Consider the following 22,653-nt stretch of genomic DNA (forward strand, 5'->3'; position numbering starts at 1 on the left):
TAGAACTACCTAAACCTAACTGACCTTTGGTACAGAGCCGAGTGGAGGGTCTGAATCAGAGGCTGAGACGGTTCTGCAACCGTGTGGGCTGCAGATTCCTCGACTTGCGCCATAAGGTGGTGCGGTTTCGGGTTCCGCTGGATAGGTCAGGAGTCCACTACACGCAACAAGCGGCTACACGGGTAGCAGGGGTTGTGTGGCGTGGGCTGGGCGGTTTTTTACGTGGGCTGGGCGGTTTTTTAGGTTAGATGGCCTTGGGAAAGTACAGAAAGGGTAACAGCCTCAACGCGTGCAGGGCAAAGTCAGGACATGCGGGGACCAAGCAGCAATCGGTATTGTAATTGTAAACTGTCGAAGCTGCGTTGGTAAAGTACCTGAACTTCAAGCGCTGATAGAAAGCACCGAAGCCGAAATCGTTATAGGTACAGAAAGCTGGTTGAAGCCAGAGATAAATTCTGCCGAAATTTTTACAAAGGTACAGACGGTGTTTAGAAAGGATAGATTGCATGCAACCGGTGGTGGAGTGTTCGTCGCTTTAGTAGTAGTTTATACTGTAGTGAAATAGAAGTGGATAGTTCCTGTGAATTATTATGGGTGGAGGTTACACTCAACAACCGAGCTAGGTTAATAATTGGCTCCTTTTACCGACCTCCCGACTCAGCAGCATTAGTGGCAGAACAACTGAGAGAAAATTTGGAATACATTTCACATAAATTTTCTCAGCATGTTATAGTCTTAGGTGGAGATTTCAATTTACCAGATATAGACTGGGACACTCAGATGTTTAGGACGGGTGGTAGGGACAGAGCATCGAGTGACATTATACTGAGTGCACTATCCGAAAATTACCTCGAGCAATTAAACAGAGAACCGACTCGTGGAGATAACATCTTGGACCTACTGATAACAAACAGACCCGAACTTTTCGACTCTGCAAGCGCAGAACAGGGAATCAGTGATCATAAGGCCGTTGCAGCATCCCTGAATATATAAGTAGATAGGAATATAAAAAAAGGGAGGAAGGTTTACCTGTTTAGCAAGAATAATAGGAGGCAGATTTCAGTCTAACTAACAGATCAAAACGAAAATTTCTTTTCCGACACTGACAATGTTGAGTGTTTATGGAAAAAGTTCAAGGCAATCGTAAAATGCGTTTTTAGACAGGTACGTGCCGAGTAAAACTATGAGGGACGGGAAAAACCCACCGTGGTACAACAACGAAGTTAGGAAACTACTGCGAAAGCAAAGAGAGCTTCACTCCAAGTTTAAACGCAGCCAAAACCTCTCAGACAAACAGAAGCTAAACGATGTCAAAGTTAGCGTAAGGAGCGCTATGCGTGAAGCGTTCAGTGAATTCGAAAGTAAAATTCTATGTACCGACTTGACAGAAAATGCTAGGAAGTTCTGGTCGTACGTTAAATCAGTAAGTGGCTCGAAACAGCATATCCAGACACTCCGGGATGATGATGGCATTGAAACAGAGGATGACACGCGTAAAGCTGAAATACTAAACACCTTTTTCCAAAGCTGTTTCACAGAGGAAGACCGCACTGCAGTTGCTTCTCTAAATCCTCGCACAAACGAAAAAATGGCTGACATCGAAATATGTGTCCAAGGAATAGAAAAGCAACTGGAATCACTCCACAGAGGAAAGTCCACTGGACCTGACGGGATACCAATTCGATTCTACACAGAGTACGCGAAAGAACTTGCCCCCCTTCTAACAGCCGTGTACCGCAAGTCTCTAGAGGAACGGAAGGTTCCAAATGATTGGAAGGGAGCACAGGTAGTCCCAGTCTTCAAGAAGGGTCGTCGAGCAGATGCGCAAAACTATAGACCTATATCTCTGACGTCGATCTGTTGTTGAATTTTAGAACATGTTTTTTGCTCGAGTATCATGTCGTTTTTGGAAACCCAGAATCTACTATGTAGGAATCAACATGGATTCCGGAAACAGCGATCGTGTGAGACCCAACTCGCTTTATTTGTTCATGAGACCCAGAAAATATTAGATACAGGCTCCCAGGTAGACGCTATTTTTCTTGACTTCCGGAAGGCGTTCGATACAGTTCCGCACTGTCGCCTGATAAACAAAGTAAGAGCCTACGGAATATCAGACCAGCTGTGTGGCTGGATTGAAGAGTTTTTAGCAAACAGCACACAGCGTGTTGTTATCAATGGAGAGACATCTACAGACGTTAAAGTAACCTCTGGCGTGCCACAGGGGAGTGTTATGGGACCATTGCTTTTCACAATATATATAAATGACCTAGTAGATAGTGTCGGAAGTCCCATGCGGCTTTTCGCGGATGATGCTGTAGTATACAGAGAAGTTGCAGCATTAGAAAATTGTAGCGAAATGCAGGAAAATCTGCAGCGGATAGGCACTTGGTGCAGGGAGTGGCAACTGACCCTTAACATAGACAAATGTAATGTATTGCGAATACATAGAAAGAAGTATCCTTTATTGTATGATTATATGATAGCGGAACAAACACTGGTAGCAGTTACTTCTGTAAAATATCTGGGAGTATGCGTACAGAACGATTTGAAGTGGAACGATCATATAAAATTAATTGTTGGTAAGGCGGGTACCAGGTTGAGATTCATTGGGAGAGTCCTTAGAAAATGCAGTCCATCAACAAAGGAGGTGGCTTACAAAACACTCGTTCGACCTATACTTGAGTATTGCTCATCAGTGTGGGATCCATACCAGATCGGGTTGACGGAGGAGATAGAGAAGATCCAAAGAAGAGCGGCGCGTTTCGTCACAGGGTTATTTGGTAACCGTGATAGCGTTACGGAGATGTTTAACAAATCTCAAGTGGCAGACTCTGCAAAGAGAGGCGCTCTGCATCGCGGTGTAGCTTGCTCGCCAGGTTTCGAGAGGGTGCGTTTCTGGATGAGGTATCGAATATATTGCTTCCCCCTACTTATACCTCCCGAGGAGATCACGAATGTAAAATTAGAGAGATTAGAGCGCGCACGGAGGCTTTCAGACAGTCGTTCTTCCCGCGAACCATACGCGACTGGAACAGGAAAGGGAGGTAATGACAGTGGCACGTAAAGTGCCCTCCGCCACACACCGTTGGGTGGCTTGCGGAGTATAAATGTAGATGTAGATGTAGAACCTAAGGACATCACACACATCCATGTCTGAGGCAGGATTCGAACCTGTGACCGCAGCGGTAGCGCGGTGCCAGACTGAAGCGCCTAGAAACGCTCGGCTACCATAGCCGGCTACTAATGATTACAGCCACCAGTGAATAATATTCGTGCCATTCTCTTATCTCGAAACGAGTCACCTGTTTCGAACCCATCTGCTACAGCAAAACTCCAACGTGGTTTTCAACAATTCCTCTGCATTTTGTAACTGTTCTTCAGTTTCTGATTTGGCCTCCTCCAGCTTCGTCCATGTGATCATGCCAATTTAAGTCGGAAGTGAACGGATGTTGAAGAACGCTATATCCACCAACTTCTACGACCCGTATAGAAACAGGTTGGGCTGAGTTAATGCAACAGGACTGTCTTTTGACAACTCGGTGGAAATGGGAACATGTTGTCAAAGCTCCACCATCGAAGCTGACCATGTAAGATTCTGCTGGCGCCAGCATACATTACCCGTAAGGACTGCGATATGAAAAACGTGATCACAATGACTAGGTTACCGTCACCATGCATAAAAAGTGGTCTTGATTCTACAGGCACACACAAGAGTTGCTGATAGTGTAATGATTTCGCTACAAACCCTGTCTGTGATTTGGAATCAAGTCTCCCGATTCAACCACATACATGCACTGGATCCTAAGGAGATGTCTTTCTATGATTACAGCCACTAGTGAATCATATTCGTGGCACTCTCATATCTCGAAATGAGTCACCTTTTCCGAACCTACCTGGCATAGTAAAACTTCAACGTGGTTTTTACATAGCCCCTATGCATCTTGTAACTGTTCCTCAGACCTCCCCCCCCCCCCCCCCCCCCACCACCACCACCCTACCCCACCCCTGCAGCTTTGCGCGTGTGATCGTTCAATTTTAAGTCGGAACTGATCAGAAGCCAGAAAGCGCTATAACTACCAACTTCTGCAACCCATGTAGAAACAGGGTAATGGGAGTTAATGCGACAGAACTGTGTTTTGATCAATCAATTAAAATGGGAACAAGTCGTCATAGCTCCACCAATGATGTACAGTGTGTAAGGTCAGCGCCAAAACGAAGCTTTCTCCTGCAACATTAGGTAATATAAAAGACAGTACGAACAGTTACGATGATGTTTCCTGTCGGGAAAATAAGGAAGACTCATGGCCAGTGGTCGATGTCGGTTGCACTGACCTGCGTAAAGTTTCATCACCTGTGCTGTAGGAGGACAATATCCCACAGACAATCAGTCGCAAGAGAGGGTCCCTGTTTTGTTGTTTGATACATTGTCTTTTTCTGCTTTTACAAGCTTTGAACACCTCCATAAATTTTGTTTTTTCCGCCATGACTTCGAGGTCTGTGTCTTGTTCTGAACTGATATTAACACGTTTCACTCCATTTGCTCTCACAGAAAAGTGGACATCGCACAGAGTAAATCATCCCACAATACACACACTGTATGAAATGTAAGACAGTCATAACATAAGGAAACTGGAAGAGATATGCGGCATTGTGGAGCGTTTCCAAACTGCTGGCCGAAGGTGACTGACAACCTCTACATTTAAATTCATCTTTCACAGTGACAGGATAACTCATGTCTCGGTGTACCGGTTTCATTGATTCCACATATTGCAGTCATGTAGGCAATAAGTGTTTCGGTGCTAGCTATCCTCGGAAGGTGTTGCCCCTCCTCCGAGGCTCTTTCTCCATCTCAAACAAGTGATGACAGTCAATCATTATGTGTTAATCAACACCATATCAGTGGACAAATGGGATGCAAAAGACACCACTGATGTACTGTAATAAGCATCGCAGTTGATAGTACGATCAATTTTCGCAAATTTCACTGTTTTTTACAATGCTGACCAGTGACACGGCAGATTGCTTCCCAGTTTCTGTATCATCATTAAACTGTCCCTCCTCTACTTTGCGAATACCATTGCGAACGTAGATAGATGACTGTGCAGTACGTTAATTCTGTGTTAATTCTTGAACATACACGTCAAAGTATACCATACAGTGATATACATACACTACTGGCCATTAAAATTGCTACACCAAGAAGAAATGCAGATGATAAACGGGTATTCATTGGACAAATACACTCCTGGAAATTGAAATAAGAACACCGTGAATTCATTGTCCCAGGAAGGGGAAACTTTATTGACACATTCCTGGGGTCAGATACATCACATGATCACACTGACAGAACCACAGGCACATAGACACAGGCAACAGAGCATGCACAATGTCGGCACTAGTACAGTGTATATCCACCTTTCGCAGCAATGCAGGCTGCTATTCTCCCATGGAGACGATCGTAGAGATGCTGGATGTAGTACTGTGGAACGGCTTGCCATGCCATTTCCACCTGGCGCCTCAGTTGGACCAGCGTTCGTGCTGGATGTGCAGACCGCGTGAGACGACGCTTCATCCAGTCCCAAACATGCTCAATGGGGGACAGATCCGGAGATCTTGCTGGCCAGGGTAGTTGACTTACACCTTCTAGAGCACGTTGGGTGGCACGGGATACGTGCGGACGTGCATTGTCCTGTTGGAACAGCAAGTTCCCTTGCCGGTCTAGGAATGGTAGAACGATGGGTTCGATGACGGTTTGGATGTACCGTGCACTATTCAGTGTCCCCTCGACGATCACCAGTGGTGTACGGCCAGTGTAGGAGATCGCTCCCCACACCATGATGCCGGGTGTTGGCCCTGTGTGCCTCGGTCGTATGCAGTCCTGATTGTGGCGCTCACCTGCACGGCGCCAAACACGCATACGACCATTATTGGCACCAAGGCAGAAGCGACTCTCATCGCTGAAGACGACACGTCTCCATTCGTCCCTCCATTCACGCCTGTCGCGACACCACTGGAGGCGGGCTGCACGATGTTGGGGCGTGAGCGGAAGACGGCCTAACGGTGTGCGGGACCGTAGCCCAGCTTCATGGAGACGGTTGCGAATGGTCCTCGCCGATACCCCAGGAGCAACAGTGTCCCTAATTTGCTGGGAAGTGGCGGTGCAGTCCCCTACGGCACTGCGTAGGATCCTACGGTCTTGGCGTGCATCCGTGCGTCGCTGCGGTCCGGTCCCAGGTCGACGGGCACGTGCACCTTCCGCCGACCACTGGCGACAACATCGATGTACTGTGGAGACCTCACGCCCCACGTGTTGAGCAATTCGGCGGTACGTCCACCTGGCCTCCCGCATGCCCACTATACGCCCTCGCTCAAAGTCCGTCAACTGCACATACGGTTCACGTCCACGCTGTCGCGGCATGCTACCAGTGTTAAAGACTGCGATGGAGCTCCGTATGGCACGGCAAACTGGCTGACACTGACGGCGGCGGTGCACAAATGCTGCGCAGCTAGCGCCATTCGACGGCCAACACCGCGGTTCCTGGTGTGTCCGCTGTGCCGTGCGTGTGATCATTGCTTGTACAGCCCTCTCGCAGTGTCCGGAGCAAATATGGTGGGTCTGACACACCGGTGTCAATGTGTTCTTTTTTCCATTTCCAGGAGTGTATATTATACTAGAACTGACATGTAATTACATTTTCACGCAATTTGGGTGCATAGATCCTGAGAAATCAGTACCCAGAACAACCACCTCTGGCCGTAATAACGGCCTTGGTACGCCTGGGCATTGAGTCAAACATAGCTTGGATGGCGTGTACATGTACAGCTGCCCATGCAGCTTCAACATGATATCACGGTTCATCAAGAGTAGTGACTGGCGTATTGTGACTATCCAGTTGCTCGGCCACCATTGACCAGACGTTTTCAATTGGTGAGAGTTCTGAAGAAAGTGCTGGCCAAGGCAGCAGTCGAACATTTTCTGTATCCAGCAAGTCCCGTACAGGACCTGCAACATACGGTCGTACATTATCCTGCTGAAATGTAGGATTTCGCAGGAATCGAATGAAGGGAAGAGCCACGGGTCGTAACACATCTGGAATGTAATGTCCACTGATCAAAGTGCCGTCAATGCGAAAAAGAGGTGACCGAGACGTGTAACCAACGGCACCCCATACCATCACGCCGGGTGATACGCCAGTATGGCAGTGACGAATACACGCTCCAATGTGTCTTCACGCGATGCCACCAAACACGGATGCGACCATCATGATGCTGTAAACAAAATCTGGATTCATCCGAAAAAATGACGTTTTGCCATTCGTGCACCCAGGTTCGTCGTTGAGTACACCATCGCAGGCGCTCCTGTCTGTGATGCAGCGTCAAGGGTAACCGCAGCCATGGTCTCCGAGCTGATAGTCCATGCTGCTGCAAACGTCGTCGAACTGTTCGTGCAGATGGTTGTTGTCTGCCAAACATCCCCATCTGTTGACTCAGGGATCGAGACGTGGCTGCACGATCCGTTACAGCCATGCGGATAAGATGCCTGTCATCTAAACTGTTAGTGATACGAGGCTGTTGGGATCCAGCACGGCGTTCCGTATTACCTTACTGAACCCACCGATTCCATATTCTTCCAACAGTCATTGGATCTCGACCAACGTGAGCAGCAATGTTACGATACGATAAACCGCAATCGCGATAGGCTACAATCCGACCTTTATCAAAGTCGGAAACGTGATGGTACGCATTTCTCCTCCTTACACGAGGCATCACAACAACGTTTCACCAGGCAACGCCGGTCAACTGCTGTTTGTGTATGAGAAATCGGTTGGAAACTTTCCTCAAGTCAGCACGTTGTAGGTGTCGCCACTGGCGCCAACCTTGTGTGAATGCTCTGAAAAGCTAATCATTTGCATATCACAGCATCTTCTTCCTGTCGGTTAAATTTCGCGTCTGCAGCACGTCATATTCGTGGTGTAGCAATTTTAATGGCCAGTAGTGTATTTCTAGCGCTTCGATCATAGTGCGTATTTTACGATTTTTCCGCATGCGGATGGGAGTCACAGAGCATTCTCGCATTCTTAGGATAAAGTTAGATACTGAAACATCTCCTCACACTGTCTTTGACCAATGCTCTCTGCAACACTGTCACTAATTTAATCTGCAGCTGACCAAAAGTAGACCGCTACATTCCACGTTTCGTGAAGGAACAGAGCGAACGAGTCTGTAACTGCTGTTCCGCACCTATCCGAGAGCACAAGATTTCTCCTGATGCGCAAATGCCGAGGAGGTTAGCACACCTTATCGATTTATAGTGGATATGAAAGTGTTGTGATGATATAACAGACGGTTAAGAACAAGAGATGGGTGGTTTTGTGCCCGATGGAGCTCCAGACAGACGGAGTTTGAAGCATGTTACGTAAATCAACTGCGCTATCAATTCTAAAGTATTGTTCTAGAGAACATAAACACGTGCACTCCTAAGGCTACACGGTTCTGCACTTAAAACACGCTACAATGTTAGAGCGTTTAGGTTTCTGATCTATTAGTCATGTGGAGTGCAAAGCTGTTACTATCCCAGTGTAAGAAGTATATTTCCAGTGCATGACTTACATTCTCCTCCAGGTATCTCTAAGATAAATTATGGTGACAAACTGTAAAATGAAAAAACTACGTCCTTAAAACATAGCATTCCATAGGTATATAGCGCCCACTGTTCATATCCAATCACAGTTCAGAAATTGTACTGTGCTTGCATCAGTCCTATAAAAAATTATCGTTAGTAATGGAGAATACCTCATTCAAAGAAAGAGACAACCGCGTAGCAGCGGTATTTGACATGTGAAATTAGAAGTCATGCCGCCAATAACTATGTAGAAGGAATTTGTCAAGCAGATGTGTACACAGTGATTGCAATACTTCACAAACACCTGTTGCTAACTTGAATCACTGTAGTTATGAAACTGAGGACTCCATTTTATGCCCAAGATGCGGCAGGGGAATGGAGTATGTCACATAAATCTTCGTTCATATAGAGGAACATGTCGAAACAGCATGGACATTTTTCATCACGTATACGATGGAAGTTCCCTGATGATTGAGACGTCTGCTGTTAACAATCGCAAGCAGACAGTGTTGTAAGTCACACACAGCACACAAAGTTGTATAAGAGCAGAACGCAGGTTATGTCACACAACTGACACATCCCGACAGAATAACGGAGAAAATGGTCAAATGACCTGCAGCAACATCTCCCTCTCTCTCTAGAATGCATCACCAGTCTACCATTTAATCATACCTCGTTGCAACTCCATCTTAACTGCTCACTCCGTTTACTCTCAGTCATCCTTTAACACGGATGCAAGTAAGTTTAGATACAAATGGTTCTCTTTTTTCCAGGAAAGAGGGAAATACAGCAGTCAACTCGCGCGAATCACTGTTACATCAATAGACATACAGTATGATGTTGCCTCAACGAAAAAAATGACTGTTTCACTGGTTTCCGGCACTTCCAAGTCAAAGTTTTCTCGTATTCCTCTTCTTGCCATATATTCGTTCCCATGTGCAAGAATTGTTCTGCACCAAGCAGAAGACATGAAAGTACTCCCTCAATTTCCTTGCATTTCGGCGTATTTTCCTCAATTTACACGTATTTTCCATCATTTTTCGTAATTATCGATTTTATGCCGCTTCTACCCATACGATCATGACATCACTTCTCATTCCATATTCTATAATTGCCTGTAAATGTAGAACAGTTGAAAATACCTAGTTCAAAGGCACTATGTTCGTTGTCGGGCAGTACAGTATAGCACTGTACTCGAATGCATCCAATCACATATTCTACTGTTGCAGTGCGTTTGTTCTGTTTTCAGTATGTATGTGTTGCATATGGTTCCCATGATCCAGTCCAACCTGCTGCTGAAACTAACTTCAAACACAGAACATATCTCTGGATGTAATGTGTGGTTGGTCCACTTTCCTGCCCTATCCCAGATATGACATGTTGTAGATCTGCCTCTGAACACCACTCTGGATATATTGTGCCACAGATCCACCTTCAAACCCTATCCCGAGTGTGGTACATTGTGGATCTGCATCCAAACATCACTCCAGATATAACCCGTGGCAGATCCACACTCAAACACTAACCCGGGTCTACAGTCGGTCATGGAAGCCATCTGCAACACTGATCGCTAGAATTTTTCTTTCATGGGATATGTTTAGTGGAACGATGTGTTGGAGGAGGATGTTTGTGTTCTCAAACATCTGTGAATACAAGTGATATGATCTATTTGTGGCACAAATTTCATTACTTAATTTGCATCATGTTTGTGTGTGATACTCAAACATTAAAGATTTGTTTTTTATGAAGGATCATCATAAGGTAGAGATCAGTATTTTAAGTGATCTATTTGACTGCTGTAAATTGCTTAGCACATAACTTTAAAGGGTAGTGCAAATGACTTATTTCACTCTGTTTCTGATATCAAAATTGTATCAGCTCTCCCTTTGTCTTCAGCAGTAGTCAATAGGAACACTGCATTCTGACGAGAGATGGAAACATCTGCTTGCATGTTTTGGGAAGTTGCTTCACACAGACAATGAGGGAGTGGCCTCTTGCGAAAGACACAGACAGGAAGAGAGACTGGAATTTCCTGATCAACAGAATTCCACTACTTGATGCTTTGTTTGGGGGCCCGAAATCAAAGGAGGCTGCAGCCACTCAATGGTTAGTGGTATTTAGTAGTGTGATCTGTAATTATGACATTGGGCTATTTTGATCTTCATTGCGGTGCCCTGATGATAGACACACTCGCAGGAGACCCCAAACTCTGGCTACTATATCGCATTTCATTCCATTCATGATCTGTAGATCATATTTTCAGGGTTTAACTGTCACTGCAATATGACTGCTGCATGCTTCTCGATATGTACAAAATAGTTTGCCGCTGAGATTCTAGTAATTTGTCCATCTGCAGAAACTGAAGGTGGGTTTTGAAATATGCCACAAACTCTTAGATATGTAAATCTTCTGATTTCCCATCTGTGCTAAGACACCAGTGTGCTTCGAAAAGTGAGGAAAGTAAATAATAAGAGCCTTAACATCCGTGACTCTGGCAGCAAATATAAACTAAGCCTGCTCAGCATTTCCAAGTGTTATCAGAATAAAAAGGCACTACAGTTATTTAAATGTTCCATACTGAGATCGATTTCCTGAAAAATTCTTTAAATAAACTATATTTCATATATCACCTTGTATCCTGTTTCCATACACCGCCTTGAATCTCATAAATTCTTTAAATAAATAATATTCCACACATAGTCTAAACTGTTTAAGCTATATTCCATACACTGCAATCGATTTCCCTCCAAATGACTGATCAACTGAGTCTTTTTCCCAACATTTGAAGTGGTAGGGGAGGGGGAAGGCTAGGGGGGTTACCAGAGGGGAGGTGTTAATGAATTGATCAATTTAAATAATGAGTCAATCAAATTAATATTAGAAGTGTGATTGTATCGGTGAGGGGAGCTCCAAGAGGGATTGGGAAGGAGGAGGGGGAAGGGAAGGAGGAGGGGGAGTGGATGGATAGGGGAACAATTGGTCAAGGACCTGTCAATCAGAGGAAAGGATTATCCCCAGGCGGTCATAACCCATTTAGCAGGATGATAGGTTAAGCACCTATCAATCAAAAGAAAACAATAGGTTCACCCTGAATGTATACATGCCCCTGATGTAGGCAACTCACAATGTGTGCCAGAACATCCTTTGCACTACTACAGTTGCTAGTGGTTCAAACAACACATGGTCCCCACTAAACAAAGGCAGATATCATAAGTTCACACAAAGCAGGAAAATGTGATAGCTCAATTAGTTCAACTGGTAACGATCAATCAAACTAGACTGGAAAATGTATTGAGACGGAATAACAGAGCTGAAGGCTCACAGAATAAAGAACATGTGGGACAACACCAAAATAAGACAGAAACTGTAACAGTGAAAGGAAAGTACAGTAAATGATTGAAATATGGCACATACATACGAAGTCATAATTACTCTCATATTCACAAAAGATTAAAAGCACTTTACGTCAGCCTAACCATATTCTGAGGCACACACTCCACACCACAATGTTCCAAAAGAACAAAGCAAACATAGACCATGGCTAAAATCATAAACTGAAGCATTCAAGCATCAAATCATCAACAATGCGTGGCACACCCTGAAGAATTCATTAGAACACTTTAGTTAGGGTGAAGAACTTAAGTATACCCAATGATTTAACACATGAAGACTGTGGTTAAAGCTATGATATATCTCATCACTGACGGCATAAGGCTTAGTTAAGAGCTTATGAACCACATTCACTAAAAGCTAGCAAGACAGTGTCACTCTGCTCAGAGAACCCAGAAGACCCATGTGTGAAAAGAAGGCGACCAGAGGGATTGTTTCTGCCACCGACCTAACACACTGACAACTCTCTAACCCAAGGGACAGACCTCCTTGCCCACGCAAGACATGTGAGGTTGGTTAACCTGTGCTCCATCAGACCAGAAGCAACTCATTTTCTAAACACAAAACAAACAGCAAAAGTCACATGGAAACACCCCTTCATTCACATTCTAGCACAAGCAAGGAAGGTAAAGGAAGGATATGATAAATGTGGATCTGGATTACATATGGGAAATAAATGGATCACATAAAGTATTGACATACTGATGCAAAGCACAAGTTGCTTGCACTTAACACCAAATAAACACTGAATTTTCGTCAGCTCCCCCGTTCAGTCCTTCCGGGAGAGTTAATAGAACTATACTGCAGATAAACAGTGTAGAGAATAAGATGTAAACAGAATCAGATGGAACAACAGTCCTACGAAGCAACTTTACAGAGACGTTTCCGTTTTTACAATGTTAGTTGTCATCTTACCTGATTGTGAGGCTAACAGAAGAACATTATCAGGAGTACAAAGATATGATGTTACTCAAGGGCCAAATCCCCCGTTTTTTTGCAGAATAATTAACAGCTGTGACAAAAAAAGAACGACTTGTTGATGTAATAGCCTGAATTGCATAACTGCGGTCATAGAGTTTGGTGGTTGGGGTATTGTTTCAGTTTTATGTCCTTTGAAAGAACTGACTGATCAGAGTTAAAAGGATTCTCTTCTCCAACTAGTGAGATTTCTGGTATTACTTTTTCAGCAAATTTAGTAGTTCTATTTTTAGTTTACCTACATCTTTTAAGGTTTTCTCCATTAAAAATTTACTAATTTTTCTAGAAATAATGTAGTGTTTCTATTTGAAATTATATATATCCATTCTACAGATGTGTTATAGAAATCTGCCAATGATTTTAATTGTTTTCCTGCATTCAAAGCCCATCTGTGAATATCCTTTGTGAACTGATAATTATTTTTGTAGAGCATCTTCAAATTGAGTCCATACGTATTTTCAAATATTGTGGAGCTTTATGCACAGACTTCTCCCTTTTGAAATGTCTTATACGAAATGTGTAGCTGTTTCTTTGAAGGAAAACATTTGAATCTGGCTTTGACTGTCGCAAACTTTAATTTATATTTTTTCCCCGATTTCCAAAATTCACTAACTTTATGTTTATATCCCCCATTGCCTTCTTCTGTACATCCAATAGATGAATTTAAATTAGTATTCTTAACACCCTTAATGTAATCATCATCATCATTTCCCACTGTTTGTAGAATAACATGTGCTTTGTCTGAATTGAAAGTAGTTTAACTTTCTATATGCAGACCATCCTGAAAGGCATCTTTAGTCAGTTAGAGAACTGCAAAACAAATGTTTTCTCACTTTCACTGATAACAGTTTCAACTGTCAGGCAGGTCAGACCTCATTGTTCATAACTTAATAATGTTCTTTGGATTTAGTGCCATTGTATTTCCTGGAATATAGGAAACTGACTAAAAAAAGAAAAAAAAAGAATGCTTGAAGAAATACAAATTAGTAGAGATATCCTATATTTACTGCAGCAATGAATATTATGGATTGAAGACAGTACCACAATCGGCGGTGGACTCTATTAAGGACTATGAAATTCTGCAGCACTCATGGCATGCAGACAAAGGGACAAGCAACTAGCCCTGACAGTCTCCATGGGTGTCTATATATACCCTGAATGGTGAGTGGATGGTAGCCCCAAACCCCACATCATAGAGTCATTGCAAATTAGAGGCACCTGGAAAAATCATGCATGCAAGCTGCATCTGGCAGCATGGCGACCCATTCCAAAGTGAGTGATTTACGGATTCTTTTGTAAAAATGGCATTTTGAAAACCAAGATTGTTTTATGTGGCTGAATTTGGCGTGACGTTTTCTTTTTTTATCCTAAGAATTTTGTAATTTTGCAGAATTTATTGATTGTAGTGAGGGTATTTTGCAAAATACCATATTACTGAAAAATCTGATTGTACTCTCTTTAAGAACATTAGTTTTAATATTTGAAACATTGTTGTTTATTTCTCATGGTTTCAGAAGTATTCTCGCAAAACCAAATATGTCATATTATCTTTCAGAGGGGTTTACCCTTAAAATTGCACCATTGCCAATATAATAAAGGTGTGTATTATTTTTTACTACTCTACAAAGGTTCTGAATTTAAATAAAATCGGCAGTTGACATAAAGGTAGGCTTGCTTGTGTGTTTCTTGACTGTTAACAATAAATGCTGGGAGATACAAATATACCACCAGTAATATGATGATCTGGTAGATCTCATTACTGATTATAAAAAGACACATTCGATAGTAGTTTTGTGACGGTGAAAGTGATATGTTTATAAACGAGTTACTGAATATCCAACATCAATACCATATTTTCTCATCTGAAAGTTTGCCTAAGTGTGGCAGGAGGCTGTCCAAAAACCCTGAAACTTAGACTGATTTGACTTTATCTTCAGCTGGAAGTTTAAGTTTTCTCTTCTCAACATCCATCAATTTATTTTGAACATCAGTTACTGACTGTCTCTTGTGTGACATTCTCCAGCCGTTCCTTCTGTGGCAAGGGATGTGTTACTACTCACAGACAAAGAAGACGATTTTGAAACTGGACAGGCCAACATTTCGTCGAAAATGTCTTCATCTCGATCCATTATAGCAGGCCTAACAATATTTTACAATAAATTGCCTTTTTCATAGTGTGAACTGATTGGTCAAATATTTCAAGCTGTCAAAGAACAGACACTTAGAGCTTGATATAACTGCCATGGGCCATTATTAGTATGACTATGAGGCCTTTGAAACTCATTGTGTCTGCTTCTAGTCAGCACTGCAGTCTTGGTACTGTAGTCACATGACGTTTTCAATATGATAACTGGCAGGAAACTTGGAAATGGACAGGAGATTTAAATATTAAAGATAGCAGTGGGCAGTAAGTTTAAAAAATGAGGATGCATATACCTGTGTGTGTGAACACACATGCTCAATACATGTACACACACACACAAATATACCTGCATTGCGTAAAATGTCACCAAAAATATTGTCAACAACAACCATTTTTTACTGACTATAACAAATCGTTTATGGATTGGTTCTCTTGTCACACCTGTAAATTGTTTTGGCAGCTATAAATCATTCACTACAGAATGTTAGAATGAGTATATAACATAGTCTCCATAAATACTTCAAAATTAATTACAGAACAACAAAATTAAGTATGGTGCTCCTATCATTTTCTGGACATACATTTTAACAGAGCGTTCAATTAAAATTGACGATTTGTTTACATGTGTTGAGTTTAGTTATTTCGTTAGTCTCATATAATTACTTAGAACATTAGTAAACTTTGATACATAAGTTGCTTATAAAGATAGAAAATAGCGGTTCTTATGTTTATTTGGACATTGTGTGCCATAGATCGACCAATGAACAAAACTGGTTGACATGTTGTAACACGTTTTCTTCATATGTTAATTAAAAATAATGTGAAAATTTCAGATGGTCCTACCAATTGATTAAGTTTTGTGAGTTTGATATGTTAGTACTTCATAATCACTTACATATTAAATTATCCACTAGGTGGAGATTACCACTTGGTTTATTTTTCTGACACTGTGATTATCTTGTTCTTTGTTTAATTTGGAATTTATTGCATACAATATAATTATTAGTGTATTAAGGTAATATACAAAACAGATCGATTACATTCTTATAACAGTGTTGGAATCTGGTGGTGGCAACCGCTCAGTGAACTAAGTGCTGTGATAAAAATCTGTTCAATTTCATTTTTCACCTTCCTACCTTATGGAAAGGAATTTCAAGGTGGTTGTTGCATATGTGCATATAAAAAAATGGTTGGAAGTGAGTGACCAAGGAGATTTAAGATAAAATCTAACTAAACTCATGCCAAATGCTGAAAATCTGTTAATAAAGTATCAGGCTCATCAATCCTATTTAAAGTATCTATACAGTAATTTGAAAAAACTTACATTTTGTGTCATTTAAGTCAAAAATATATAAAACATAACTCTTATTAAGTCTTTCACTCTACTCTTCTACAGTTAAACCTGTCAAAGCGAGTAGCACTTTATCAGCTATCGAACACGCATTTCAAGCTGATGAATTTGTAAAAATTCAGTATGTGAGAGCCAGGGGGTGTACAAAAACAGAAATAAAATTGGCACTTGGTCTATGAGACAAAAAAGTTAGTGTATTTCTCTCAATGAAAGAACAGAACCTTAATATGCTGCCAGACACTCCACTACCTCAGACTGTCGTCAGTTTTACTGCCCTTTGTACTCATTGGAGATGAGGCATACATATTATTGAGCCTTTTGTCAAACCTCACAGCCGACAGGTTTTAGATAGAGTAAAAGAATATTTTAATGAAGACGTTTCCAGAGAATGAGAAATATTTGAATCTGTTTACAGAATAATGAGCGCTGTATAGGAAATATTTTGTAAGCCAATAGAAACTTCACCACAATTTGCTGAGGCTATTGTCAATCGTATGAGTTCTACATAATGTGGATCTCTGAGTGTCGATGAGCAACTGATGGCAGAAATCGAATTTTCTTAGCAAGACACTCAAAAAGCAGGACGAAATTTTAACATGGTCTCAGATAAACCTGTCCAAATAAGAAGCTCTCTGACAAAATTCCTCTCACAAAATAAATTATAATTTTTATGTTACCTGTTTGCCAGCTGTCCTACTTGTAACTTTAATATCATCTCTCGTTTTCAGACAATAAGAGAGGAAATTTATTCTGTACTTTGTCGTAGTCTGTAATTCTACTGCTACCGCATCCCTTAATTTGTCCAGAATGAATCTGTTGTGATGATTGTTGTCTCTCTGGCCCTATAAAGGATATCGAGTAAAAGCGGCTGCCATCAAGATGTCCATTGTTGCCATTTTATTAACATTTCAAGAGAAAGACAAGCGCCAGCAAGAATACCAAGCGAAGCGCTGACTCTGCTGTCTGCAGCAACAGACAGATGTTGCTGGAGTTGCCGGGACATCAGGCTATGAAGGCTGTTCTTACGTTTTGATTAACAAGTACCTTGTAAATGACGACACAAAATTCAGGCTATACTTTAGATTAAATGTCAGTCAGTTTGCACATGTTTTACTAACTATAGAAAGTGATATACAGAAAACCGTCATGTGACCAGTTCAAGAACCTCATCAGTGGAGCTGAAAGATCACAGTGATGTTAAGCTAGCGTAATTTTCTTCTCTTATGTAAATTTGTGTTGATGTGATCAGAATTACCTTCAACTGCATGGAAGTTGTATGTTCATTTGAAATTTTTGGTACAGCTTGCATCTCTCGCATCTCAGGCTTTTCCAGATTAATTAGTATGGATACAATTTCTCTGTTACCTCTGGAATATGTCACAATGTTGTAAGCAAATCTGTCGATCATTCTATCCAAGTGAGAGAGAAAAATATTGGAGACGTTCAGGGAACACAATATTTCTTTTAGTTGCTTCTTATATGTTAATAAGCCATATTTATTATTCGCAAATGCGAAGTAGTGGAAACAATCGGCAGATTTAAGTAGTATGTTTAATATCAACTGATTTACTTAAGGTATTTCCCATTGAGTTGTCTCCAGGATAGCCAAGCTATCATACCAAACCCATATAATTGGTTTCGCTAAGGCGTTTTGTCCTATTTCAAGCTTTTTTTCTCTTTTATTTCTCCATATGAGTCCAGAATGTTTCGTCCTCTATTCTTGCATATTACACTAAGAGATATGAAATTTAAGTTTATTCAGAACAAAAGTACACTATTTCAATAACACGTTTTTGAGGTTCTTGGTAACATGAGAATCTTATGCATCTCCAGAATTTTCCATCGAATTTATACATGGTGAATCAGTAGAATTGTGGAAGGAGTGCTGTGCACTCTAGTCTATAAACTTCCCTAATTTACTTGCAAGTTCATTCAGCAGCGAAACTTCTGGAACAAGCAAAGGAATTTTCGTCCAAATGGAAGTATCTTAACTATGCAAATGTTATAAATGGCAAGAATGAGTTAGCCACCTTAGTCTGGTTCCCTTCACTACAAACTCTACAATCATAGAGATTGGATCATATGGAAAAGAAGTTCACAGTGGAATCACACCAAAAAATCAGAAATATTTAACTTACTAAGTCGAATGACATTTTATTCATCTCCAATTAATATTCAGGATCGTGATATTGTGTCAGTATACGTTGTAGTAGGGGATGAAGCATTCTGTCTTGTCAGACACATGACGAAAGCATACTCAAAAAACAAAGCATGCCAAATTTTACAAAAGAAAATTTTCTGTTACAGACTGTTGGGTCATAAGAGTCTCAGAAAACAGTTTTGTACTTCTGGCAAATTTTTAGAGTGTTGTACCAACCAAAGTGCTGTTAAACTGGCTATATGCCACAAACTAGTTATTACAGCACATTGTTTGCATTAACTGTTGACTCCAGTGCGTTATGAAAGAGATGATTGTTTGCATTAACTGTTGACTCCAGCGCGTTATGAAAGAGATGCATTATGTTTTCACTCTAGTTTTACCTACAGCTACAAATTTTTAGTGTGACAAGAGACTTTCTATGTAACTGCCTACCTAGTTGTCATTATCCAATTTTCGACTTGTGAGAACTTTTTGTTTATTGAATTCAGGGAAAGATATTATGTGAACGAAATCTCAAGAATAAATCGCTTTCCTCTGCTTCAGACGTGATCTCTGTCAGAAATCTCCAATAAATAAGTTAAACATCACACTTCATGTGTCACTAGCACATCAAGAACAAAGCGATTTCATTATGAGAAACAATGGCTAGGTTTATACAAGTAATGAACCTGTCATCACATTTTACAATCGCCCTACTTAATTCTAACACGAAAATGTTACTCAGAGTTAAATCACCTATTTTATACAATTCTAGTCGTACACAGGAAAAGCAGAATTGCAATATAAAAAGCATTACTTCTGTATGGTAATGATTGCACAGAAAATAGTGAAAGATATTTCTTTTGTATGGTAAGAACAATTGCCGAACATGTACATCATTTGGACTTGTTTGCTGATCAGGATCTTCCAATTAAAATAACAAAACTTACGAAAATACATTGCCAGAAAAAAATAGTGCCAGTTAGTACTGGTGCCAGGCATGGAAGGGTAAGGGCCATGAACAGCACCAACAGCATATGGGGCATTGGGATGTGACAGAGACCTGATGCTGGACCTTATGAGGACATAAGGGTAGGCATATTTGTCACAGTTTCAGTCAACTACATCTAACTACTACTAGAGAGGAGTGTTGTATTGCGCACCAGCCATATTGTAACACTTCGTCTGTGCCTGCCATCTAAGAACAAGTAATGGTCTTCATCCAACAGTTCTGAGTCATCCAGTACTAATGGTCTGACAAGGGGAAGGTCTCAGACATGGCCAACCAATTCGCCTCAAATTTTACAGGTTGCTTATGTACAACCTAAAACGAAGGACTCTAAGATATCTTGGCTCAACGCCATCCCATTTTTGAGAAAATCTGCCCTAAAGATTATGACGAGCAATACACTCAAAATTGGCGAAATCAATAGAAAATTGTAAATGGAGCATTTTTAATCATCAGGTATGGGGTCCACAAAAGCATACTTTCCAGAAATTGAGGAAAGAAACTTTTACAACAGTCGCTTATCTACCCACATGGTAAACGCTTTTTTGCAGAGAGCACCGATAGCGCAATGGCCAAGGTTACTGGCTGGAAAGTGGAGAATACCAGTTCGAGTCTTTACGAAACCTTGTGGAAGTTATTCTCGTTTGTATTTTTCCATATCTCAATTGATAGGAATAGGAGGGTTAAAAAGGTAAGTAAATCAATAAGAAATGATAAAAAGGGGGACACATAAATTTATCAAACCTCTTGGGACGGTAAACAACTAAAATGTTACTCCTGGTCACTTTACAGTGGCTCTTCCAGTCACTTTTACGTGTCCTTACTTTTCTTCGAACAACTAGAAGGATGGTACTTATAAACATTCGAAACAAATATACTCACGGCACAGGGGCGGCTCCTGTATAGGTTTGCAGGTTTGCGCTATCCCCAAGGAATAATTTTGTTCAACTGTGTTTGCCTTCTGAACGTTCTATACTAGTGGAGAAGTAGCGCGCTGTTTATCTCTATTGAAATGCCTGGGCTCCAAACGCCGAACGCAGCGGAGTTGGACAGAATGTGCCGACGGCGACAGAGGGTTGCACCACCACCACCTAGAGACAGGTGGTGGTTGCACTGTGGCTGCAAACGCGGGCTTGGTGTCTCAGTGGGGGTGTGGGGTGCGGGGGTAACGCTTGGCAACACTGTGCTCGTATGCAGGCCTTGTGTGTATAAACACCTCACCCAGGCCACCCTGCCAGCCGCGGGAAGAGGGCCCGAACTCTTCCGAAGGGAAAAGGAACTATTGGATCTTCGAACAAAGCGGGATTCTCGCGCTACCTTACCAGTTCAGGTGTAGCTGTGAGCGAAATTATTTCCTGTACGTTGTGTTAGTTATTTTAGCGTGTGCTACAGTGAATTTTTGAGGCTCAAGTGACAAGTGAATACGTGAAATAATGAATGAGGTAGTTTCATTGCTCACTGAACCCTTCAGTTCACGGAATTTTGAAGAAAAATTAGAAATCAAGAGGCTTGGTAGGCCGTCTCCTGCTTTAACAATTTCGCAGACCATTAAAACGAAAAGTCGCCAATTCAACAGGAAATTTAACTCTGAATTGTACAACCAGCATAAATGATTGTGTGGTTATGACATGAAAAATGCCTTATTTGTTTTCCTTGTTTATTATTTGGAGGAGATCTTTCATGGTCTAAACACGGAGTCTGTGACATTCAACACCTCCATGACAAAATTAGAAAACACGAACTTTCTTCAGTCCATGTAAGTAACGTTTTGAATATGGCAAGTCTAGGCAATGTAAATATAGCTACCCAATTAGAAAGTGGGTACAGGAGGTCCGTGGCATTACACAACCAAAAAGTTACCGATAATAGGTACATATTGAATCTAGTTATCAACTGTATTCGTTTCTGTGATGCGTTGGGGCTTGCCCTTAGAGGACACAATGAGACTGAGTCATCTTCCAATCCTGGTGTTTTTCATACTTTGATTAATTTTAGGGCAGAATTAGGCTCTGTATTAAAATCGCGTTTAGAGAAAGCTACAGTTCTCAAAGGAACCTCAAAAACCATCCAGAATGAACTCCTCCAGTGCATTCTTCAAGTCTGCCAAGAGGAAATTAGAAAGGAAATTAAGGGTGCTGAGTTTTTGGCCGTAATAGCTGACGAAAGCAGTGACGTAGCCTGTGTTTTCCAGATGGCTATGGTATATATGTACATCATTAACGGAAAACCAGTTGAAAGATTTTGAGACTTCATAGCACCAGAAAAGCATGATGCCCAGTCATTGGCAACGTCCATCATCGAACAGATATATATATTGCCGGCCGCGGTGGTCTAGCGGTTCTAGGCGCTCAGTCCGGAGCCGTGCGACTGATACGGTCGCAGGTTTGAATGCTGCCTCGGGCATGGATGTGTGTGATGTCCTTAGGTTAGTTAGGTTTAAGTAGTTCTAAGTTCTAGGGGACTGATGACCACAGCAGTTAAGTCCCATAGAAAAAAAATCGAACAGATAAATAATCATTTGGGGAATTGTCCACATAAGCTAATAGCGCAAACATATGATGGTGCTGCAGTCGTGAGTGGTTCGTCACGTGGGGTGCAGGCTCTTGTTAAGGAAAAGTTTCCCTATGCTTCACACGTTCATTGTTATGCCCACAAGTTGAATCTCATTATGCTTAAAGCCGCATCCATTAATAAAAATGTGCAAATATTCTTCACTAAACTTCAGGGACTTTGCAGCTTCTTTTCAGCATCTCCTCAAAGAACAGCAGTTCTCGACGAAATAGTACGAAAATGACTGCCACGTTCAGTGCCTACGAGTTGGAATTTTCAGTCAAGGAGCGTCAATACCGTTTTCGAATATAGGGAAGATATTATCATGTGCATGAATAATATGAGCTAGGAGGGAAAACTGTGTAATGAGAACACTATCTTGCAAGCCTATGGCTTAGTAACAATTTTGAAGGATGAAAAGTTCATTTTTTGGCTTTAATTTTTTCATAAAATCATGATCCATGTG

The sequence above is a fragment of the Schistocerca serialis genome, chromosome 6 (assembly GCF_023864345.2).
Source record: "Schistocerca serialis cubense isolate TAMUIC-IGC-003099 chromosome 6, iqSchSeri2.2, whole genome shotgun sequence".
Lineage (NCBI taxonomy): Eukaryota > Metazoa > Arthropoda > Insecta > Orthoptera > Acrididae > Schistocerca > Schistocerca serialis.